This window comes from Rattus norvegicus, chromosome 4 (genome assembly GCF_021556685.1).
Source record: "Rattus norvegicus strain SHRSP/BbbUtx chromosome 4, alternate assembly SHRSP_T2T, whole genome shotgun sequence".
In the NCBI taxonomy this organism is placed as follows: domain Eukaryota; kingdom Metazoa; phylum Chordata; class Mammalia; order Rodentia; family Muridae; genus Rattus; species Rattus norvegicus.
Window position 1 is genome coordinate 127,294,971 of NC_141537.1, and position 26,228 is coordinate 127,321,198.

The following is a 26,228-nucleotide window of genomic DNA, read 5'->3' on the forward strand; positions in this document are numbered from 1 at the left end:
CCGTGAGAAATCAAACAGAAAACCTTTAAGTGTATTAACCAATTTAAATCGGTGAAACAGCTTTCCATGCCAAAAGTTACTATTCTTCCCTTTTTATACACGCCCTTTCGAATACCTTGTCCGGGGTTTGTATCAGCTCACGGACCTATGCTGCTTCCACTCTCAAAGGCACATAGAAAACTGCTACTGGTACAGAAAGTGTCCCCTAACTGTGATTGGTGTCCTTCAGAATATTTACCACAAACTACATCTGTATTTCAGCCTTGTGATCTCCAAGAACTATGAAAGTGTGCTGTGTCTATCTATTTGTTCTGGCAGCCCTGCCTGCAAACTCAGACAGTGGTGAGTGCAGATGTTACTTGGGAATGCAGGTTGGCTTGATATTAATTAATTAATGTACCCCTTTCACTTACTACTATGCGCTTCCCATTTGACCGCATGCTTCCATACATGTCTGCTCATGTCTCACCAGGGCTTAAAGCCATGCCTCACACATGGAGGCATGTTTTCATTACATGTTACCGAATGAACACAATATTTGTCTCTAGTGTTCTTAGTCCTGAGCTCCTCAGAGGCAAGGCCCACGGTCTAGTTCTAACGTTTGTGATCGCATCCAAGGCCTGGTAAATAGTGAACAAGCAGTTACCAACTGATAGTATCCAATATAGTAATGTGGTTTCCTTTGGTTTAATTTGCCAATGGGGTGTGTCTGTGTCTCTGTCTCTGTCTCTGTCTCTGTCTCTGTCTCTGTCTCTGTCTCTGTCTCCGTCTGTGTAAGCCAAAAGACAATATTAGGTTTTACCCTCAGAAATGCTATTAGCTTTCTTTGAGACACAAGCTCTCATTGACCAGAAGCTCACCAATTGGGCTAGCCACAAACCCCTGAGTTCCTTCTGTCTCCATTACTTATATTGTGGTGATTATAGGCACATGCCCCTGCCAATTATTTTCATATGGATTCTAGAGAGCAAACTGAGGTTCTCACACTTTTAAGGCAAGCACCTTGACAGTTGGTCTATATTCCCAGACCTCCACATAGTAACTTTTAAAAAGGGGGTGTCTGCTCAATCATCCATTACCTGTGTGACTGTGGCAAAGTTACTTAAACTCTCTGTGCAGCCACAGATAACAGGTTTGTAGAATAGTGGGATCACTGGGTATTATGGTGCATGCCTTTAATCGCAGCAGAGGCGGGCAGATCTCTGTGAGTTCAAGGCCAGCCTGGTCTATGTGATGAGATCTTGTCTCAAAAAGAAAAAGTAAAATAACACAGTTTTTGAGAGGAATAAATGATAAAAGTCTCAGAAAATAGTTACATCATAATAACTGTTAAAGTCTTTAATTCCTGGCTCTGACGCAATAGCTAGCCTATAGCAGAAGAAGCAAACAGCACAGGACTGTTGTGTGCTTAGCCCAGTGTCCCTGTCCATATGAGGTAAGCAAGGGTCTCTCTTCTATATCCATGTTCACCCAGAAGCTCAGAACGTAGGCTTTCTAGAAATGAAGTCTTCACAGTCAGAATGAGTTTAAGGTCTTAACAAAATAATAATCTCGGATTTAGTATGTCCCTTCTTTTAGAAAGCAGGGACACTAAGACACACAGAAGAGGAAAAACCCAAAGGAAGGCACAGGATGAGACTGAAGTTAAATTGCCACAAGCCAGGAAAAACTGGAAAATGTCAGAAAAAGAAGAGGTTACAGACTGCCTTAGGACAGAGGAGCATGCCCCTGTCAATCGCTTGCTTTCAGACTTGTGACCTCCAAGAACCATGAAAGTGTATTACGTCAAGACATTTGTTCTGGCAGCCCTGCAAAACTCAGAAAGTGGTGAATTCAGATGTTATTTGAGAATATAGGTTGACTTGATATTAATTAATTAATAATAGAGCAAAAGCAAATGGCTCGTTTGTATCAGCTCAGGTACACCTTGCTGGAAGCAACCTTAATGAGTAAATGTCTTCATTCATAAACAAGATGAATTACAGAGCAGGGACCTTCTCGGAATGATTCATGACATGATCCCCTTGAAGAACAAGGTTTCACTTAGTAGAATATGCTCACGCACAAATTTTCATGCCATACCTACTGTGCAAACAAAGATGTAAGTGCAAAGCCATTGTCCTTGAATCTATCACAGACCTTCTGCCTTGATGAAGAAACAGCCTTGAGTTCATCGGGCATCTCCCTCTGTGACCTTTGTTCTAAAAACAAGCACAGAAGCTAGAAAGACGCTCAGCAGTTAAGAATATGCTCTTCAGGGGGACGACAGTTTGATTCCCAGCACCCACATGGCTGCTTACAGTAATTTGTAACCCTAGTTTCATCAAATTCAAGGTCCTCTTCTGACTCTGGACAGCGCCGGGCATGCACATGATATTCATATCTGCAGGCAAAATACCCATACATATAAAATAAGGGTCAGCAAGGGTCTAAAATAAAGATTCAGTGTTTTTCTGGAGTATGACAAGCATGCAGGAAAGTGTACTGCTTATGTGTGCACATGGACCTGTGGGTGTTGACACACTATATATTCCAATGTGATCTAGAAGCTTCCTAACACCATCCAAAGGGCAGCTGTTACACAGATTCATAACACCAGATTGCTGTGTAGTACTCCTTGGCACAGGTTATTCTCCTATTCTGTGGCTGATAAAATTTTAGTTGATTCCAGGTTTGTGGATATTAAATAGTGTGCCCCTAGCGGGTGGTGGTTAACATAGAATCTCACGGGTGGTTAAGGTGCAGAGGGTAGCTATGGAGCGCTCTCTCCCCCATGGTTTGGGTACCATCTTAGAAGAAGAGGCAGAAAGATTTCAATAGGCAGAACTTAGGGAGGACTGAAGCAAACTTGAATCCTGTGGGCACCGCTGGTCTGTTTCACTCATGAACCCACAGAGCTGTGGTTGCCTGCATGAAGCTTGAGCCAGAGAAAGCCAGCCACTCTTCTAGCACAGAAGGGTGAGGGGCTCATGAGCTCCACCCTAACTGAATGCTAGCCACAGTTGACAGCTCCTGGGAGAGAGGGAGGAGCTTTAATTTAAGAGTGAGAATCCTACCCCATGCCCATGAGTACATGGGCAGAGTAAATGGGCCCCAAAGGTTATAGAAAATAAAAGACAAAAAGGAAGAGAAAGAGAAGGAAGAAGTTGGGAGGGTAGGAGAGGTAGAAAGGCCAGAGGTATATCTGAAGGGATTTAGGGGTGCAGGGATATATATATTCAACACACATTGTATGAATGTCTGAAAATATCAAAGAATCAGTAAATATATATGTTTTTAAATGGTGCACCTATGATCATTCTTGGGTCTTCCAATGATCATAAGTTATACTTCAACGGATATATGTTAAACAGATGAACACATAGTCACCTGAAAACACATAATCAGTTTAGCCATTTTAATGGGTGTGCAATAATATTTCATTGTTCTATTAATTTACATTTTGTGACAATTAATGAAGATGAGCATCTTTCAGATATTTATCACGCACCAGGTGTGGATACCTGCTCATAAAGCATCTGTACAGATATTTTGCTCATTTTTTTAAAAAATAAGGCTGCCATCTCTAACATTGCTTTTTTGCACATAAGTTTGGATTTTGGGTTTTTTGTTTTGTTTTGTTTACAAAATTTATATGATAAATATTTTGGCTGGTGGTGTACTATACAAAGGGTATTGACTGCAAGAATTCTATTGGGTTGAATGGTTCCACACACACCACCCCCCCCTTTGTTGTTATTTTTGTTGTTCAATCAAAAGCCTTGAGAGGGAAAAAAGAAAAGGGTAGCTCAGCTCTGAGGTCAGAGGCACTGTGCAATTCAGAAAAACCAGAGCCATCTCCTCAGTTACTGAGGGATTTCCATCTACAGACAATCTCTCTCTCTCTCTCTCTCTCTCTCTCTCTCTCTCTCTCTCTCTCTCTCTCTCTCTTTCTCTCTCTGTATCCCTCTCTCCCTCCCTCCCTCCCTCCCTCCCTCCATATCACATCAGCAGTTCTGTTTCTCTCTTCTCACAAGGAATTTGAACGCAGCTCACTGGGTTCAAGATCCTTAGAAGCCTTAAAAGATTCGAGGTCTTCAAAATGCTCATCTTTCATTCTCTCATGAAGAATCCACCCTGGTGTGTATGCTCCTTAGTGGACAGAAATGGGATTTCTCTAGCATCAGGCTCTACCATATTCTAATTCATCCCTTCTCCACATTCTTTTTTTTATTGGATATTTTAAGTATTTACATTTCCAATGGTATCCCCTTTCCCAGTTCCCCCTCTCCCGTTCCTCCTCCCCCTTTTTTTAATGAGGGTGTTCCTCCACCCAACCACCCACCCCCTCCCATCTCCCTGCCCTGGCATTCCCCTACACTGGGGGGTCCAGCCTTGGCAGGACCAAGGGTTTCTCCTCCAAATGAGGCCAGATAAGGCCCATCCTCTGCTACATATGCAGCTGGAGCCATGGGTCCCTCCATGTGTACTCTTTGGTTGTGGTTTAGTCTCTTGAGAGCTCTGGGGGTTCTGGTTGGTTGATATTATTGTTCTTCCTATGGGGTTGCAAACCCCTTCAGCTCCTTCAGTACTTTCTCTAACTCCTCCATTTGGGCCCCCCTGCTCAGTGGCTTCATGACCAAGACTGGGGACAGTCTTAGTCTTTAGCATGAATTCTGGGAGATGTGGCATTTTGCCATCGATATACAAAACTAGCACCAACCGGTCAAGTCAGTTACCAGAGAATCCATCACATACCACGCCCGCCAAGTATGTGTCTGCTTTGTCTAGAAGTTAAGAAGGTGGCAAAGGGACAAATGAAAACCTGGTGGAGCCTCATGCTGAACAGCTTGGATAAAAAAAGGATAGACACAAAGGTGAACAGGCAAAGGTGGCCATATCCACATTATGTGTGACTCTATCCTACAGCCAGCTATCCAAGGGTTGGCACCTTCAATATTTGTCTGCATGTATTTTTCTATTTCTCCAAAAGAGTGTATTTCTTGTTTTAAATTAAAATATATCTCAAAAGTAAAGTAATCTTAGCCTCAAGCCAGGTAACAAAAAAGAATGCAGAAGAGGAATTGTAAGGAGGTGATTTACACCCTTCCCTGTAGGTAGAGTCCTAGGCTGAGGCTGTGCAGAACCAGGCGTTCATATGAAGAAACTGAGAGAAAATGGAATGGCAGTGGATGAGACAGCTGCTCCCCTGCAAAGGCTCTCACTTGGTTAAAAGTAAAATAGTAAGCATCATGTTGATAACAATGATAACATAGCATTTTTTTAAGAGCTCTGTGTCCCACAGAAGCCAGATACAATGCGTGCTGTCACACCAAGGGGCAAAGAGGGAATGTTTATGATCAATACCTTCATCTCTCCTGTAGCCTACTCCTAGCCTGCTGTCCCTCTCATCAATCCTCCGCCCCTCCTCCCACCTCCAAGTGAGGGGCCAAGTATCACCAGAATGTCTTCTTGATTTCCGGATTGGCTTCCTCATATCTGCTAATAAATCATTAGAACATTCTCATAGTGATGTTCTATGCAGCAAAGTCTTTTATTCATTCATTCATTCATTCATTCATTCATGTAAATGTAAAGTCAAGACTCAAGCCCATCACTACCGTCAACAGGCTCTTTGATTCCCTGCTTTCCTAGACTCAGCACCCACAGCTTTGATTACACCGCACCGGTTCAAATCTCAAGCTTCCCATTGGTAGTGACCTTTAGAAAGAACTCAGGGCTTGCACACCAATGCCCTTTGCGGACATGAGTTTATTGATGAAAAGTGTCTACAGCCTTAATGTGAGGGCTGGCTGAGTGTGGCGGTGTAACAAAGCTCCTGCAGAAAACCCAGCGTGAAAGCAACTGGTAAACAGGAACAAGTTACCCAAACTCAGATCTGACCTACTAAATCGGGTTTCTCGGAGAAAGATATTCCTGTTTATTTGGAAAGTGCTTGAAAATAAACGACCTCAAGGGAGCTTCTTGAAAAATATTTAAATCCGAAGTTTCAGTTAGCATCAATTTGTCCTCAATCATCCCAAATCACCGTTTTATAAGGAGCTAATGAAGAGCCTTCTGTTGTAAGAAGCAAGCATATGCACTTGCATGTTCTCTCTGGCTTGCCTGCCTCTCTGTCTCTCTGAGGGATAATTTTCTGGCTTCCTTGATTCCTTCCAGTAAGATCAGCATTGGGACTCAATGCCACTACATGACTTTCAAATATGTGAGGTGACATTAGACAAAAGAGACTCGGAGAGCCCACCCCACTTTGTGGATGTCAATTTTCTGTGTGTGTGCCAGGCAGAGTTCTTGCTCCAGTGTAGCTTCTGTCACAGCAATTCTAAGGCAGAGCCAGAAGCTTCACATCTATGAGTCTCCTACATCCTGGGATGCCCCTGGTCCATGGAACACAGTTGGAGTAGCAAAGTCCCGGGTTTCAATTTTCCCTAGATATCCCAGTGGACTGGGCGCTTTAAGATGCTGCCCTCGCCCACAGAGTCTAATTTTACTGAGGAGAGAGTAGCTGGCATTGAATGTTTATGTTGTTAGCAGGTGTACAATATGGTGATAATAGCCCTACTTTTATTCAAGTGTTCGTAGATCATGACTATAGGACACATGCTATGACCCCAGGAACAAGAGAAAAGGCATCAGTGCAAAACATCCCTAAAGTATCCCTCAGGTGGACAAAACCCTCACTCCACAACCATCACCAGCAACCATCATCAACTGACTACGTTCTAGAACTTGCTTTCCTCTAGGACAACACTCTGAAGGAGGTGTCATCCACCATACCCATCCACTGGTGATGTTCAAAAATATTTTAAGTAGTTGCCTGAACAAATACTAATCATGAGAGGCAAAGCTGTTGTTTGAAACTTTGTCTGATGGGTAAGTTTGTCTAATGGGAAAGTGTGTGTGTGTGTGTGTGTGTGTGTGTGTGTGTGTGTGTGTGTGTGTGTGTATTTTACCACCTTTACTTAATACATTGTATACAGTGTATATGTATATATGTGAAGGTATATTTTATCTGAAATACATCATATCTGTACAATCATTACCACAGTGAAAAGGCTGCTATGCACCTCCTCCAGAAACGGTCCCCTGCAAGTCTTTGTCCCATGCCCAGGTAACCACTGGACTTTTTGTCATAATACCTTACTTGGCATTTCCTAGAGTTTTGTGTGAACAAAATGACATTTCGATATCCATTCTTGTATCTGTCAGTGGCTCATTCCTTTTAATTGTTGAGTAATATTCCACTGTGTGGCCATACCTCATTTTTATCCACTCATTTGCTAATAAACATCTGGGTTATTTCTCTTTGGACACAGAGGAAAGAAAGCTGCTGTAAGCATTCTTCTTATGTCTTTGTATGGACATATGGTTCCACTCCTCCCGAATAAATGTGAATAAATGCCTAGGAGTAAAATGGCTGAGTCATTCAGTAACTATTTAAATTTAATTGCCAACTGTTCTCCAGCGTGGCTATGCCATGATACACTCCCTCCACGATTATGTGAGAGCTCCAGATGTTGCATTGCCTTGCCAGTGCTTGGTAAGGGTCTGTCTTTTTAATTTAAGCATGGCAGTGAATGGTGAGGTTTTGTTGTGGGTTCAATCTGTGTTTCCTCATTGACTAACGCTGGTGAGAATATACTCATGTACTCATTTAAAATTCAAACTCTCACATAGAATGTTACTGTGTCTTAAATGAACACAATGGGATTTTTCTTCACTAGAAAAAAACGAAATCATGGCATTGCCCCAAATTTTCAACATAGCCATATCCATTTTTGTTATAATATTAACAAAGTGTATTGCAAAACAACAAAAGCCAGCAAGCATTTTTAATTTAAAACTTTTATATGGTCATAGATAATTAAAAACTATGTCCAAAGACAACAAGAATTCCCAATTAGTAAAAAGAACACTGAGAGAGAGAGTGAAGCTTGTAGCATCTACAAATTGAAGATGTATTTACACGTGGAGCTCTGCGGTGTGGTGTGGTGTGGTGTGCTATGTGTGGTGTGTATGGTGTGGTATGATGTGTTTGGTGTGTGTGGTGTGTGTGGTGTGGTGTGATATGTATGGTGTATGATGTGGTGTGTGTGGTTTGCGTGGTGTGGTATTTGTGGTATGGTGTATGTGGTGTGTGTGGTATGGTGTGGTACGGTATGGTGTATACAGTGTGGTATGTTTGGTGTGTGTGGTGTGATGTGTGTCATGTGGTACGTGTGGTATGGTGTATATGTGTGTGTGGTGTAGTGGGCAGGAGGTGGTATGTATGATATGGTGTATGTGGTATGTGTGGTATGTTGGTATCATGTGTGTGGTATGGTATGGTGTGTGTGGTGTGTGTGGTGTGGTATGATGTATATGTCCCTTGGTAGTAGTCGTTGTTCATATGTAAGTTCTGCCTCCTCTCTTAGCAAATCCTTCTTGGCTCCATCATAGTCATAAACACCAGTGCAATCATAGCCAGTGACAGTGCGTGGCAACACTCATTTGGAAGAAGTTGATCCAGACCCCACTTAAAATTCTCTTGTTGGATCTCCATCAAATTGAAAGCACATGGTATTGAAATACCCTCAGAGCTTGCATTGGCTACTTGATCATTTCTGTGACAAAATACTTGCCCAAAAGATAAAGCAAGGAAGGTTTTGTTGGAGTCCACCGTTTTAGAGTGACCTTGGTTCCTTAGGGCAGCAAAACAGGTTAGCAGGAACAGCTCTGGCCTTAGAAAAGACCTGGAAGACCTTAGAAAGTCAGACTAGCCCCAGGGAGGGTATCCTTTCCAGAAGCTTCTGTGAGATGACCTGCTTCTGCCAGACAGACCCCAGCTCCTAAAGTCTCCTTGAACTTTGAAATAGTGCCATAAAGTTAGGACCAAGCATTCAAAACATGAACCTGTAGCATTACCACGTAATAGCACACAAATTGTCCTCCACAGATAGGCAGGGACCAGCTTGAACACACACTCCATTAGGCTACAATGTAATTTCCTGACTTCACTCCACAGTTGCCCTCAGCCTGCATCTAGTACTTCCTGCACTGCCCTACTGTTCTCATGCTGCCCCAGTAATTTCCATCCTGGATGTCACTTGGCGCCACACCCCTCCTAAAACCTAAAACAGGAACATAGACCTAAATTGCACCCGAGACAAGAAAGGCTGAGAACTTGAGGTGGGTTTTTCTCATTCATGTAGCTGTGCCTGGTGGATTCAAGACTGAGGCCACATCTTCCGAGCCCCAGTTGCTTCGTTTTTATTTCCTACATCACATGACTTCCTGGCATTATTACTAAGAATAGCCATTCTGGAGAGCATGCAAACCTGGAACTTTTAAAATAGCTCTTCTCGTGATCAAACAACCAAATGTTTTCCGCCCCTTTCATTTCCACTAATCCAAAGCAGACTCCGTGCCCTTTCCCCTGTAACTCGTGTTTATTTTTCTTTAGTTGTCTCCTTGCCCTCATCACTAGAAAACACCAAGCTCTTGGTCCTTAGATGAGGACGACACGATCCACCGCCACCCACCATGCAGCTACTCTCCATCAGGTGGAAACCCCTGCTTCCCTCATTTTCATGCGTAACACTGTGGTGTCCTCCGACTCTGTCAGCTTTTGGTACCCTCAGTGCATCTGAGAGCATCTTCATACATGGCCTTCCCTGGTAGAACATTTCTTATAAAGCTCTAAAAACAGTTACCACAAAAGGAGGCCGCTGTCACGCTGAGCCTTTGTTTCTCACCAGACACTCCACTGAGGACCCAGATCCTGCCTGGTCTCTGTACTACATGCCCATGGCAGAGACCATCTTCCCAATTTGGAGACAGCGTGACAGGTTTGGAGGGTGTAAATAACTTGTGTTAACACCACACAGCCAATAGCCAGGGGAGCCAGGATTCAAATCCTTCACTTTTGGGTACCATTTGCTCATCATTTAAGTATTATTGCAGCATCACCTCAGAGATATCATTCCTACTCTAGTTTTCCACGCCGTAGAAATAGATTCTTCCTCTAAAAACCTCATCCTTTTCCTGTTATACCTTTCTCATCATACTCAGCACTTCTAACCTTATACTATGTGTGTGTGTGTGTGTGTGTGTGTGTGTGTGTGTGTGTGTGTGTGAGAGAGAGAGAGAGAGAGAGAGAGAGAGAGAGAGAGAAACATAAATGGTTATTTGTATTATAAATTAAAAAGTCGTATGTACTCTTTAATGGCCATATTTCTGCCCAGTGATCCTTGGGTCTCATACAGCTTCCTGCCCTGCCCTACCTGTAGTAAGCTTTTAGTAAGAGTCTTCATGTGTGTGTTTGCTTTTGCTTTGTTTATTCATGACACCCAGATGGATAAATAGATGGGTGGATACAGAAATGCTTTCATCTGCCTTGCCCCTCCTCTCTTTTTCTCTAGGACTTGTGCCTGTCTCCACAACCACCTATTATTCACCAAGTGGTCAAGCATGCACTCTGGTGCACGGTCACCTTGGAAAAATTAGTTTCTAATCCCTGTGGTTTAACAATTGATCTAGAAGGAGTAGGGGAGCCAAGGAAATGCCTTCTCTAAAGGAGCACAGAAGTCTGTCCTCCTAGAGACACAGGTAGAGACAAGCAGTTCTTACTGCTAGAGTGGCCTGCCTGAGATGGCATGATCCTAAAGTAAACTGAGTTTAACTTTTTCAACCATATCCCCACCAGCACACCACCACCACCATTCCAAAGGATCAGTTGAAATGTGGCCAACATCAAGCACAATGTGCTCAGTTTTTTAAGAACTTTGTGCTATTAAACAGTATTGGAGAAATCATGTCTGTTATAGTACCTCCTTTCCTAGTCACCGAAACAGATCCTACGATAATATTGGAAAAGAAGCAAGAAGTTTGCAAAACCTTAGGGTATATCTTGTTAGCTATTTCCTGTGATTTGTTGGGGAAGGAGAGAGGCTGTTATGTTGCAAAGTCCATTACTGTCTAGCATATCTAACTATGAGACTATGAGACAAATAAAATATCTGCTTTTCAGAAATTCCCAAGGAGAAAGTTGTGATGGACCAGTGAATTCACTGTCGATGCCAAGCAGAAAAGCCGAAGCCTTAGAAGGCACCGTCTCATACCACCCCACACCCTTTGTTTGTACCAGCTCCACAAGCATGACCAGGAGTGGCAAGTGGCTCAAATGGGCTACTCTTAAAATTCTTTGAAGTAATAGAAGTGACCTCTCCAAGAAGATGTATCTTTTTTAAAGTATCTTTAAAGTAAAGACTCCTGGAGTCCCAACTCGACTTAGCCAAAAGAACCTGTAAAAACAAGGAAGAAGAGGAAGAGGCAGGATAGATAAGGCTGTTGTGTTTAGAAGGATGAGCTCAGAGCTCTTGATCAATAGAGACTCTCATGTTGCCCAAAGCAGAGTGGTACTCATCCACCTTCCACATCACATCACTGGGCTTTCAACAGATCCCTCAATAGCTCTGTGTGAAATTTTGGGCACTTCTGACTAAAGCAAACACTTGCAATTCTCTGTGCCTCAGTTTCCTCATATGCAAGTCAGAAGAAAGGGTGTTTAGAGCTATTAGGCTAGATGCTACAACAATGTATGATGCTTGGTAAGATCCTGCACCTTGTAATCCAACAACTATTTCTTTGTTGTGAGTTATGTCGCTTCCTTGGGAATCATAGCCTTATGAATATTGGTCGACCTTTTCCTTCATAACTCATCATGATCTCATGTTATCAGTCTCTAGCCTCTTTAATTCAAGGGTATTCTTCAACTCTGCCCAGGCACTGTCCTCATTTATTAGTGACAGTAATGAAGGACACAAAGTCCTTGTCCTTTATAGACAATACACACAATGTAATCAGTCAAAAATACTGTTCAGGCTGTGACACTACAAAGAAGGGACATCCGTATTAGCTTGGGTTGGAGCAGTCCTAATTCAGGTGACATTTGAATGACATCCTTTCCCAAGATCCCACTTCAACCCAAATGAAAAATGAATAGCACTCCACTGATGTCAGTAGGCTAAGGCAAGATCCCGAGCTGGCCTCAAGTGCTTTGAGAACTACCCTGAAGAGAACAGTAGGAGGAGGAGAAGTGGGGCCTAGCTCTGGATCCCAGGGTTTGTCAAAAGGATACTCCCATGTATATCATGGACTTACTTATACCCAATTCCATAAGTATCACTAATGCTTAGATGATAAAGTGCCCTGTATCCGTCTCTCTGTATTTCAAGCCTGAATTTATTGCCTCAGTAAAACCTGTACAATGTCAAAATGTATCTTGATTTGCCTTGCATAGACTTGGTTTGTGCTTGCTGTCTCAGGGTAATTATTATCAGTATTACCTTTTAATTTTAAAGGAATTCTAGTTTGGATAATTAATTATACCTATAGAGCTACCAAAGCTTCAGCAAATCTTTCTGAATTTGTGTTTAAGTGTATTTTAAGGGATCAAATATTTCAAAAGTATAACAACATTTGGGTGGAGAGCCAAGTGGTATAATGTTTGCCTAACACATGTAAGGCCTCGAGCTGAATCCTAAGCACTAGAGAAAAAGGAAAGAAAGAAAAGGCATCATTTGCACAGAGCACCAAGAAGGATGACCAAAATGCGAATGCTTCACTCCTTTTTTAAAAGGGGAACAAGAATACCCTTGGAAGGGAATAGGGAGGCAAAGTTTAGAACAGAGGCAGAAGGAACACCCATTCAGAGCCTGCCCCACATGTGGCCCATACATATACAGCCACCAAACTAGACAAGATGGATGAAACAAAGAAGTGCAGACCGACAGGAGCCGGATGTAGATCGCTCCTGAGAGACACAGCCAGAATACAGCAAATACTGAGGCGAATGCCAGCAGCAAACCACTGAACTGAGAATAGGACCCCCGTTGAAGGAATCAGAGAAAGAACTGGAAGAGCTTGAAGGGGCTCGAGACCCCATATGTACAACAATGCCAACCAACCAGAGCTTCCAGGGACTAAGCCACTACCTAAAGACTATACATGGACTGACCCTGGACTCTGTCCCCATAGGTAGCAATGAATATCCTAGTAAGAGCACCAGTGGAAGGGGAAGCCCTGGGTCCTGCCAAGACTGAACCCCCAGTGAACGTGATTGTTGTGGGGAGGGTGGTAATGGGGGGGAGATGGGGAGGGGGAGGAGTTAGGGGGTGTTGGCCCAGAAACCGGGAAGGGGAATAACAATCGAAATGTAAATAAGAAATACTCAAGTTAATAAAGATGAAAAAAATTTAAAAAATGGAAATGTAAACTAAAAAAAAAGGCGTCATTAAAGAAGCTGAACCCATTTCAATACCACTCATGTCTAGATTGAGAGAGTTGTGTGATAATCTAATTGTTCATTGTTCATCATTTACCAAAACACAATTATATACTAAACATTACAGCAGACTATTTTATACACACACACACACACACACACACAATGTAGCTCTGTTTTTTGCTTCTTTCTACAGATAAATGACTCCATGGAAGTGACATGTTGAGGGTTCATCAGGCCACAGGTAGACATACACTCGAAGCAGACAAAACAGTGAGAAGTTTCTGGATTCAGAGCAATTCATGATCCTTGGAGTCTGTGATGGTTAATCTTGATTGTCAGCCTGATAGCTCAGAATAAATTTAAGAGGCACTCTTTTAGGAAGGTCTGTGAGGGCATTTCCAGGAAGTATTGACTGGAGGGAGAAGACCATCCTCCAATGTCATGTCCCAACAGGGAACTCGGACACAAGAAGTCCAAGAAAAAAGTATTGTTGATTGACTGCCTGTCCTCACTCACTGCTGAGTCCTGCTGCTGCTGCTGTTGCTGCTGTTCCTGCTGCTGCTGCTGCTGCTGCTGCTGCCGCCACAGCTGTCATCTTTTGCTGACATCAGACTTCAGCTTCTTGGGCCTTCCAACATGGACTGATGACAAGTGACTTGGCATGAATCTTCCACACCTTCAGAGTTAGATGGCAACTGCTAAGGCATCCACCACCATACACAGAGACGCTATTGGGTTCTCAACTTCTCCAGTATATTCTAAGAAATAATCTTTTCTCCAGAAGCCAGAAGCCTGGAGAAAAAAGAAATCTAAGCTCCTGTTGCCCGATTGGCTGGTGCACAACACAAATTTAATCCCCTGCCTTGAAAGGTGTCAGCAGTTAAAGTGAGCACACTGGTTGGAAAAGAGCGTAACGTGGGATAGACACATGTGGGAGGACCCTGCTGAAGCCAAGAACATTGAACCCTCATATTCTGACAAGTTTGTTTTGCTGAAGTAAGTAGTAGCAAATGTGTCCCCACCCACACTTCCTGAAGTATGGCCCGCTCCACATTTGCTGAAGGAATTAACTCTGCATTGTCTATGGAAACAGCAATATCCTTCCCTGAAAGAGATGCCAAGTAAGATAATTCTTATGTCCTCCGGGACCCACCCTTACCACTCACCTTTGTCCCTAGTCCTATTGTCAGACTCAAGTGTCAGCAGGCCCCCTAGAAATAAAGTACACAATGTGTTCTGTGATGGGGTACACTACACTCATAAAGAACACGAGTGTTTTAGGTTATAGGGACAGTGTGCTAATAGATTCTAAGCATATAGGATAACTGTGGAGGGATTATAAAACTGAGTCCATCTGAACTTATAGATACAGTCCGGATGATCAGAAATTATGGGCTAAATGCTACAGCTGGCACAGTTTTAAAGGATGCTAACATCTGTTGATGTAACAATACAACAGAGAAAGTTCCTCAAGGCTCCACCCTAGATGAAGATCTACATGCAGTCAGTGACTGCTGAGAAAGAAAGACAAGTCTTCCCTAGGGACAAGCTCTCAGATGGTTATTCAATCCAAGTGGTCATCCCTAAACACTTGTAACAAGAGAAACATTAAATGGGCTCCATAGGTGATGTGTTGTTGGGCGGGATCAATTCTAGAAGATGAGGTCATGAACCAGAGAGGGAGTATGGGGAACATGGGAGGACTTGGAAGGCAGAAGAGGAGGGGTAGACATAATGTAAAAATAGCATTCATATATGAAAACAAAAGAAAGTTAAAACAGAAAGTAGTACTCTTCTGTGAGGCTTGCAATAATATCTTTTTTTTTTGCAATAATGTCTCTTAATAAGGTACTTCCAATTTTTTTTTCTTTTAAGTACAAATAGGTTTTTAGTTGGCTGAAGTATGGGTCAAAGGATGGTCTACTCTGAATGAATTGAAAATGCTTGATATCCCCTTGGCTTTGAATTGATGGTGGGATTCAAAGACTCTGGGGAAGTGGAATACCTAGGAAGATTTGCTATTTAAAACTAATCCTCCACAGAAAGAGACAATAAGAGAGGCCAGAGAACATGCCCTTCACTAATGCTGTAAGGAACAGATTTGTGACAGGGCCACCAGAGACTTGGAGAGCTATGCTGTGCAAGGAAGGGGCGAGTGCTCAGTTCAATTACATGTATACAATGAGTTCATAGATACAAAGAGTAGCAAGGACCAAAGGGCAACAGTGATCTGCTAAAAGCAAGGTGTGAACTTACTGCAGTGGACGGCAAAATTCATAAGAGTCTGACTCCTATAGACTGACAGCACTGGCTAATCACTCATGGTGTTTATAGAAGTGAAATAGGAAGTCTATTCAGTTCTTGCTAAATCCGTATAAGCAGAAATATTCAAAGTAACAAAAGGAAACATTCACGGAATTCACTGGTCTTAGTAGGTTCCCCACCATCCTGAAGCAGCTAACTTGTTAGAAGAGTCGAATAACTTACAAAGACACAATTATAACAGCTCCTAGGTAGTAATGTCTGGAGACCTGTGACAGGGCACTCCAGAAGGTTAAACGTGCCAAAATCAGCATCCATTATATGGTACTCTCTCTCATAGCTAGGATCAAGGGACCGAAAAAAAAAATGACATGGTACCACCCTTTATTACCCACTAACAAAATTTTTGTTTCCTATCCCTTTAACTGTATGTTCCATTGATCTTGAAGTCTTAGTTCTCGAGGAGGTGGTCACTTCTGCCATGAAGCACAGCAAACATTCCATTGAACTAAAGGTTAAGACTTCTCCATGGCCTTGATATACTCTTGGTGCACCTGAGTCAAAAATCACAAGGTCAGCAGAGATGAGTGGTCCAGAGTAGTAGCATGAAATTAGACTGTTTCTCCACACGTGTGTCTTAGGAGCAAGGAGACACTCTAGGGCATCCGTACTCAATCTGTAGGCTGTGATCCCTTTGAGGGTCAAATGGCTCTTTTACAGAGGTTGCCTAAGACCATCAGCAAACACAGATATTTATATTATGATGCTTAACAGTAGCAAAATTATAGTTATAAGGCAGCAACCAAAATAATTTTATGGTTGGGGGCCACCACAACATGAGGAACTTGATAAAGGGCCACAGCATTAAAAAGGTTGAAAACCACTGCTTTAGTGCATCTCTTGGTGTTAGCATGTCCTGGTAGTAAAGTCAATGGGACCTACCAATCCAGGCAGGGTGATGAATGGCTCAAACTCATTTGGAATGAAGGTGCTGGTCACTTCTCCAAGTAAAGAACAAAGAGAGCTAAGGTGCTTGTTGAGGGTAGAGGAAATACATAATGAGTAGTAAAGAAAGATAGAATAAATGCCAGCTTTCGGCCATGTGACCTGTTACAGAGACAATGATTGTAATTGTCATGAGTTTCTGTTCTACTTTGTTAAGAATATGCTTACTTAGGGCTGGAGAGATGGCTCAGTGGTTAAGAGAACCGACTGCTCATCCAGTGGTCCTGACTTCAATTCCCAGCAACCACATGGTGGCTCACAACTATCTGTGACAGGATCTGATGCCCTCTTCTGGTGTGTCTGAAGAAAATGACAGTATTCGTATACATAAAATAAATATATCTTTTTAAAAAAAGAGTATGCTTACTCATAGATACACATATAGTTCTATATTTCACATCAACTTTTCTATATTTAGCATCAACTGATATAATAACAGTAGTTCTGTTTTGTTAACTCTGTATTATCTAAGCATGGGACATTAAAAGACTAAGCAACGCTTTCAGGCAATGTTGCCATCTGTTCTGGGTGGGGGTGATTTAGCATATTTCAGCTGTATGGTGGAAACATATATCATATTAGGTCAAGTTGACAAGGAGTGGACATGATAGTAAATCCTGTCAGGTTGATAGAACCTGGAGTCCATTAAGGTACATGCCCCTAGGTGGGCTCTTCAGGAACTTCCCAGCCCTTAAGCATTGAAACACCTAGGATATCCAGATTTTTGAGAAGTTACTGAGTTCTCAGTCACTCTAATATATACACAACCATCATTGGGCTATGGAACCCCTTTAGTGCATACCATTCCAGTAAATCCTCTTTTCTAACCTATACAGACTCCATCAGTTCAGTTCCTGCAGAAAGCCCTGCCTAATACGGCGTCTTAGCATGTGCACTTGAATGATACCTTCAGCTCCCCAGAGGCGCAAGTGCAGCCCTGAAGCCCTGAGATGCCAATCTGCACACTGCTTCTCCTCGTCTCAGTCATCCATTCAACCATTCTCAGCATTGTTTTCATCCCGTGCCTTTTGTTTAGATGGACAGTGAATCGCAAGTAAGACTTCTAAAATCCAAGGGTGGTTTTAGATGTATTCTAGAGCAGCTATGGCCTGCAGAATCCCTGGTCTGGTTCAGGTAGGAGGGACTGCTTTCCCATCCAGAAGAGATCAATTCTTTTCGTTCCTGTCATGAAACAGTTCCATACCAGTGAGCCCGGAGACGTGTTCTGCCCCCTCCTTCTCTGCCATTCACATTCTCGCCACCGCTAGAAGTCTCATATCCAAGGTTATGATGAATCCAGTCCCTTCGGGTTTCTACCACTAATCACATCTTCATAAAGTTTAATTTAACGTAACACTGCCCTCTTGTGCCTCATCACACAAGGGGCCTTTGTGGGGGGAAAGGTTTACTTGTAATTAAAAGTAAAACATACCTCTGGCACCTCGGTAAATTCTGTGTGGTGGAAGGATATTTCTAGCTTAGCTCCCTCTCCTGTCCTTTAGCCCACTCCTTTATTCCGTTGGCTTTCATGGCTGATCATTGCTGGCCATGGAAACCAGCTACACAGGCGACTTGAACATAAACCCACATGTGGTTATTTTAAAGTAACATATGGACGGAAATAGCAAACAATGAATCCAGGCTGCCCAGGAATGACGACTGCAAGAGAAACTGAGTAAGAAACCAGGAAATGAAAAGAAGGTTATTAAATAGTCTTGCCACAGCTGGCTTAGCGATTCCAATAGACTGGTTAACGGGAAAAACAATCAGGACCGAGCCCCTTAATTACTTTTCTGCTGAGTTCCATTTCCACGGCTCCATGTTTGCAGAGCGTAATTAGGAGCTCCAGTCACAGCCTAAAACTAAACTCAGTAAGAGGGATCAGACTTTTTAAAAGACTGGCATGCTCAAGAAACTTCTGAACTCTGTGTCTCCTAAAATTGATTGTCAGTAATCCTTGTTTTTATTTTTAAAAGGATCGTATTCATAAGGAGAAAGGGCAGGACTTGACTTTGAATCAGGCACAAGCCGCCATGTTTTGAGCCTAACTCCTGGCTCAGAAATGGAGCCGGTATTTTTCTCTTGATTAGCCACAACACAGCACTTGAGTGGGAAATGCCTAAGAAACTGATTCGGCAAAATCGATGTTCTGTATGTCGCTGAGGCAGAAAGGATTCAGGCAAGCCAACCTCCAAGTCACGTAATAAAGACCTAACCCAGGTGTCTGCAGGCAAGCATCTCGGTGTCCACAAACAGAGCTGCTGGATGGAGACTGTCTTCTCACCCTGGAACCCCAGCGTTCGCCTCTGCGTTTATCTTTGAGATGAATGTTTTGGCCAGTAACAGATGCCTGATGATTAGGCAGATAGGCGTCTGGGGAAAGAGGGTGGCTATAAAACTGTTCATGAGACAGACACAGTGACACAGGCCAGTAAGCCCAGCACTTGGGAGGTGGGGACCGAAGATAACAAGTTCAAGGCAAGAATGGGTTACAAGGTGAAAGCCTGTCTGAAACAATAGCAAACTGTCCCTGGTTTCTCCCTCACTCCCACCTCTCAGGCCTTCCTTTGTTTACTGGTGAGTTTCCACTGTCGCCCTGTTGCCAGACCAGTCCAGACCACCTGGACCAGAATCTCTGCTTTCCTTTGTTAAGATTAGATTAGTTCACCTAAGACTTTGGAAATGCCAGTTATCCTAAACTACCAGATCTTGCGCTTAACCAGGTCAGATGAGCACATCAGATACACTAGATCACCAGTCATGGCATCTGGGGGTGAAGGCAGCAGGGAGACTTTGTAGGAATCCACAGCCCTGTAAAGGTACAAGTCTTTAAAAAATGAAAACAAAACCAGAGTAGTAAAAAAATAAAGGGAAAGAAGGCTTTATGGTAGTTTTTAGCTTTAATTTTTCGTGTGTGCATGCATGTGTATACACATGTATATGTGCACAAGCACATGTGTGTATGTGTATATTTGTGTGTGTGTGTACCTTTGTGTGTGTGTTCATGGGGGAAGGGGAAGTTGTGTACGTGTGTGTGTGTGTGTGTGTGTGTGTGTGTGTGTGTGTGTGTGCCAAAGGTTGATGTCAAGTGTCTTCTTTGATCACTCTCCACTTTACTTAATGAGCTCAGGTCTCCAGATACTCCCAGAGCTCAGTCACTTAGCTAGCCTAACCAGCCAGCTTCCCCTGAGGGTCCCTGTCTCAGTATTCAACCCAGTGAAGGCTGAGGACCTGAACTTCATTCCTTAGCATTTCCACGGGAACATAGGATGCACTTCGTGAAGCCATTTCTCCACCCCCATCTCCCCGTGTTCTCTCTGTATTTCCTTATTGTCACTACTCCAAGAAAGAATGGAGGAGGAAGAGAGTTAAATGATAGATAGATAGATAGATAGATAGATAGATAGATAGATAGATAGATAGATAGGGAAATAGGGAAATAGAGAGACAGATAAAAATGGATGGATGGATGGATGAATGGATGGTTGGATGGATGGATGGATGGATGGATGGATGGATGGATGGGATTAAGGATTAAGGGATAGTAAGACTTTTGAGCTAAACACCACATGGAAATATTACTTGAATAAAATCCTTGGAGCTGTTTAAAATAACATTAGTTAAACCTGCAATAGACATCAAAGCATTTCAAAAGTAAGACTCTCCCTCCCAAGGCCGCTATTTTGACTCTAGCCACACTCAAGAGGTGTGTGAGTCTGTGCTCCTCCACGGTTCTGTGTGTTCTTCTCCTCCACTCACCTTTCTGCCCTTCACAACACCATCAGTTGCTGTCAGAAAGTGATAACAGAAAGCCAAGGCAAATGGACTTTATTAAGCATTTTCTACTACCCAAGAATTCCTTTGCATTTATAACCTATAAGCTGCAAAATAACACTAACATGTGTTACATATGGGGAAACTGAGGCTAAAGCAGTCCTCAGTTCAAGATCAAGTTCCTAAGAAGGAACTAGGAACGTTGAACCCTGAACTGTCCTACACCAAAGGTCATGCTCTTGGCCTCTGTGGCACAACACCTACTGGAGAATATGTTCTGATCTCCTTTCAAAACCCCTGGACAATCATTTCAGTATAACTTAGCTCCTTCCCAGATGGCTGAGTACCTGGGATCTTCACCATAGAAACCTCTACAACAGAAACTACTCTAAAGGTCTTCTTAAGGATTAACTCCCACTCTGTTTGGCCAATTTGCCTTCCTGACCTCTGGTACCTTTTCCCTCCTGAGCAGCCTTGCCTTGAATTTCTTCATTTTCTGTCATTTTAGTTTGCAGAGGGATTAGGCCAACGTGTGTTTTGCAGTTATCAAAGGGTGGATTCATTGAACAATCCAAACAGTCCAGCAAGGCCTGCAGCCTCTGTCACAGCCAGGAATTATTCCCCACCATCCATGCTGCCATCTCTGGAAGAATGATGCTTTAAGGAAGAGGCCCAGAAGCTCTTGACTACCCTCCCTAGCAGTTCCATGGTCACTCACATGCCCTCTGCAAAGCAAGACTATTCGCATATCCAAACCAGCACCACATTGTCTCCCAATAGTCATTGCTACTTCCCCAGTTCTATGTCCTACATATGTTCTATTTCCTTGACATTATTTGTTAGAGAGAGAGAGAGAAACATCTGAGAATGAAAAGGACACTTTTCAAGTTCAATGGACAAGAAAGCTGTCACATCAGAACCCCTTCTATTTTACCAAACCTCCTTTCTGCCTCCCTCCTTCCCTCTCAGTCTCCTGAGAGAAGCCAAATTGTTTCCCTGATTGCCAGCAGTCTGTTCCACCCATCGCTGGCAGTGTCACTGTCTCCTGCATCCTGGTAGAATCATGGTGCTTTTCAAGGATTCTCCTGGCCCAGCACCTCTGTGTTTCTAAGACCTGCTTCCTTACTTCTAGCTCCAGGTTATGATTAATTATCAGAAAATAATCTCACGTCTCTTGGGGGTTGGTATAGGAAAAGAAGGTGACCTTTTTGCTCAGTGACTGATGACAGAAAGTGTGTGGTGAGAACACGGGGAAAGCTTCCATGTTCCTGAAAAATAGTCAGAAAAGATATGGTTTCTTTGCTTCTCTGAGCCATGTGGTTAGATGTGGTCCTACCACTTCAGCCATTGTTTTTTGTTTAAGTTTTATTTATTTCATATATGTGGGTACACTGTCACTGTCTTCAGACACACCAAAAGAAGCCATTGAATACCCATTACAGATGGTTGTAAGTCACCATGAGGTTGTTGAGAATTGAACTCAGGACCTCTGGAAGACGAGTCAGTGCTCTTAACCACTGAGCCATCTCTCCAGCCCCACTTCAGCCATCATGATATAAGAAGAAAAAGAAAGACTTTGAGAGAGAAAGTACAGAAGAATAGGAAGAACTTGTGAGACGGGCCATAATAGAATTCAAAAAACCCATTGTAGCTCCCTTCTAAGAGACTAAAGTCCCAGCTAACAGTATCCCTGGGTTTAGGCAGAGCTCCCAAATTAAATACCAACCGCTGGATTAGAGATGAGAGTGGTGTTTATAGCTCCATAGCCAGACCTGTAAGATCACATCAGTTCTCCACACCCCTTCTCTTCCTCCTTCTGCAGGCTAATTCATCAGGGTAATTCTGAAGCCACATTAGCCATAAGGCCACAATTCAGAAGGAGTCAAGGTCCTTGAATGTAATTGAGGGCCTCAGGTGCCTGGATTGATGACATGAATGAGCATGATGTGCTGTGCGAGGTCACTGGGGTCTTGGGCTGGCTAGTTATTATAGCCTACAGGTACAATGCATACCACAATCAAATTCCACAAGACTGGATCAAGCGACCTTGTTGTCTTCCCATGTGTAGACATCCCATGAGAATCTCCCATGAGAAAGTATGACCTTATTCTTTAAATCCACTGGGAAATGATACTTGTTGCTGTTACTTTCCCTACCATAGTCTAGCAGAATCATTTACCTCTCTACAGCCAACTCTTTTTATGGACAAATCCAACAAAATTGTAGCAGAAGCCTGTTCAGGACCCACACTATTGAAGAAAGTAGCCATTAGAAATGGGAAAGTCTGGAGTTGGAGAGATGGCTCAGCAGTTAAGAGCACCCGACTGCTCTTCCAGAGGTCCTGAGTTCAATTCCCAGCAACCACATGGTGGCTCACAACCATCTGTAAAGAGATCCAATGCCCTCTTCTGGTGTATCTGAAGACAGCTACAGTGTACTTCTATATAATAAATGAATAAATAAATAAAAAAGAAATGGAAAAGTCTAACCCTCCCTGGAGGCAGTTTACTTTTGAAGCCTGACATGTATTTTCTGCCCACTATCCTACTTATTTCTGCTTCAGTAGGGGCTACTTCCTAGCCCCTTCCACTCCCGAGCCAATTCCTACAACAGGTTCAAGCAGAAGGCTCTCTAGGGTGTCTGTCTAGATCACTGGTTCTCAACCTTCCTAAAGTTCTGACCCTTTAACACACTTCCTCATCTTGTGGTGACGCCCAACCATAAAATTATGTTCACTGCTACTTCATACCTGTAATTTTGCTACTATTGGGAATTGCAATGTAAATATTTTTGGAGAAAGAACTTTGCCAAAGGGGTCACTACCAACAGGTTGAGAATGTTCTAGATTATTCTCTAAGTGGCTTCCTCAGATCTAACTATCAAATAGAATCTCTTCCCAGCCTCATCTAATGGTTCTTGGCCCAGGAGCTTCCTTTGAAGGAGAGCCTAGAGTGCTGCTATCATTTTTCTTGTGCTACACAATATGCTTGGCCTTTCTCCTAATGTACCACATCCCCCCAGCTTGTTGGCTGCATCATCCCACTAGAGACTTGTCTGTCAATGGACCAGATCCCTCTCAAAGGTTCACAGACTCTCAGCTACCCTGCTACAGCTGTTGTGCAATGTCAGAACATGTTGAGAAGGGAGGAAACATTTCCCATAAGCACTAGCTACCACAATGTACTTCTGGAAGTGCCATGCATGTGTTCCTCACACCCTATTAACTTTTCCTTTGAAGAATTAAGCAAGGCTTAGAATATAACATAGCTCAGTGGTAGATCACTTGCCTAGCATTCATAAGACCCTAGATTTAAATTCCAGCACCACAAGGAAAATAATAGTAATGAAATAGTTTCTGTGTGTCAAAGCCCCTCCTGAAATGGTTCCTTCCCACGTTCAAACTGACCTCTATCATCAGAACCCTGCCCAGCACCTGATGTCCTCTCTTAAGTATTTGTTTTGTTTTTAGTTAGCATCCCAAGTATTAAGTTTTACTATGTCATTTTTCAAACGAAGTTTGCTTTTGTTGACTCTTCTCCCACTACACTGACACTCCCTGTGCCTTCTACTACCTTCCCCTCCTGTGTCACATGTGTTCTGTTATCCCTATGCATACACACACACACACACACACACACACACACACACACACACACACACACAGGTTTTTCTTTCCTGTGGAACTCAGTCTAGTTCCATAACCTATAATGTTTGTATGCACACATGTGCATATGCACATCTACAGCATTAAAGGCTAAGATCAGCATGTGACAGAGAACGTGTGAGATTTGTCTTCGTAGGGCTACCTTGCTTAAGATCATTTCCAGATCCATTTTCCTGCAAACTGCATTATTTTATATTTCATTTCTTTATGCCCAAATAAAATTGCACTGAATATGTGTACCACATTTTCTTTATTGATCCATATGCTGGTGGGCATCTAGCTGGTTCCATTTCCTTGCATTCATTGAATAACACAACAATAAATATAAGTGTGCAAGGATCCTTTGGGGAGGATATGGCTTCCTTTGGATATATTCCCAGGAATGGTCCAGCTGGGTAATATAGTTTATCTTTATCTTTATTTTTTTTGAGTCGCTTCCACACTGATTTCTATAGTGGCTGTTCTAGTTTAACCTGCTGTCCCATGGTCCTGTGGGTTCCTAAAACAGTGGAGAGTGAGAGCTCTGGTCTCTGGAGCCAGAGTACCTTGGCTTGACTCTTAGCTGTTATGTAGCATGCTGTGCTCCAAGCACAGCATCCATTGCCATCCTGATCAGAGAGGCTTTGACTCCAAGTCTATCAACATGTCTTCACAGGAGAATGGGGTAGGAAGGATCATCAGACCCTCACATGAGATCTCAGCTCCTCCTTCCTGTAAGTTATGTTTATTCCATCCAAGCTGCCTGTGGTCTTGTCTTCTAGGGAGGTATTTGAGAATAAAAGTGTGTGGGAGGTTAACTGACAGGAACTTCATTTATGCAGCTGTGGGGAAATTATCATCCCAGCTGGTTGAGACTTTGGGGTGATGAGGCAGCTTTGGGGTTACCCATACTCCTGTAAAGAAGCCTTCATGCATGGTCTGTAAGTAAGTTCATCAAAGCCATTGGTTCCTCAAGATGTACTTGGACAGAGTTGTGGTTGGTGTCTTATCTGGTGTGAATAGACCTCATTCATATCTCACACTCGTGTGGCTTTAGCTCTGCCACTGATTGGCTGTGTAACCCTGGGCAGTCTTCTCTCATGATCTCATCCTCCGGTGGAAGGGAATGACTTCTAAGATGCTGACTTCCTTGGGTAATGCTGACCACTAACCCAGGAAATCCACTTACGGAGGTTATCAGGAGGGCCTGGGGCAGAGGGAAGTTCTCTATAAACAAACACAGACTGTTGGTTCATCTGCCTCTGCTTTCTTTTACAGCGTAGATTCCTTAGGGTGAAAAACAAAATCTAACTCCGCTGTCCCCGATCGCTGTCCCCGATCGCTGTCCCCGATATGATGCTCAGTGTGTATCAGTTGTGTGAATAAAATAAATAACTGAATGAATTCCTCTAAGTGCCGTTGGTTCTTAGGCAATTGTTTGGAAACTGACCTACTCAAAACCATAGCTTTATAGCCAAGGATTCCAGTAACAACAACAACAACAACAACAACAAAAATGGTAACAGAAGCCAAGCTTAACCTGGCATTCTCTGCATCTGTTAGCTTTCTGATGCCTACCAGGTCATTTCTGTTCTTATCTGCCCCCCACACCCTGGCCCAGGTGAGAACATCCCATTTGCCCTACCACAAGAGAATGATTAAATTAACTCACACTGGGAAACTATTAAGAAGATAGGTTAGATCTGTCGTCTTTCTACAGAATGATGCTTATAATAAACAATTAAATGATGAAATCAGGTAACAAAACTATATTATGGGATACCCGTCGTGACAAAGCACGCATTTTATAGCCTAATGTCTAGACTGAATGTCTCCTAGAGTTGCACATTAGACCTTGAGAGACTTCCCTGGCAGGCCAGCCCAGACCACCTGGATCAGAATGTCTGAGCGGAAGGACAGGCATTGGTCTTCCTTAACAGCTCCCCAAGGGACTACAAACCTGTGAGACACTGTTATCAGAGGCTATCTCTGCTGGCCCGATTTGTTTCTTTTTGCTTATCTTTGCATTCTCCTATAAGAGCATGCATAGCTTTGTTTGATAGATAAGGAAAAAGAATTTGCCATCAAAGCCCAGGAAGGGAAGAGGGTGCAATATAAGCCATTTACAACATCGGCCAACCCCTTAGAAAAAGACACGGGCGCCGCTGTGCCTGTTGTGCTGTTGAAATCATAATGCAGCAGGAACAAGGAGGAGGCTACAAACATACAATGCACTGCAGACCGATCTCCAGCGACGGGAGAGGTTATTACACAATA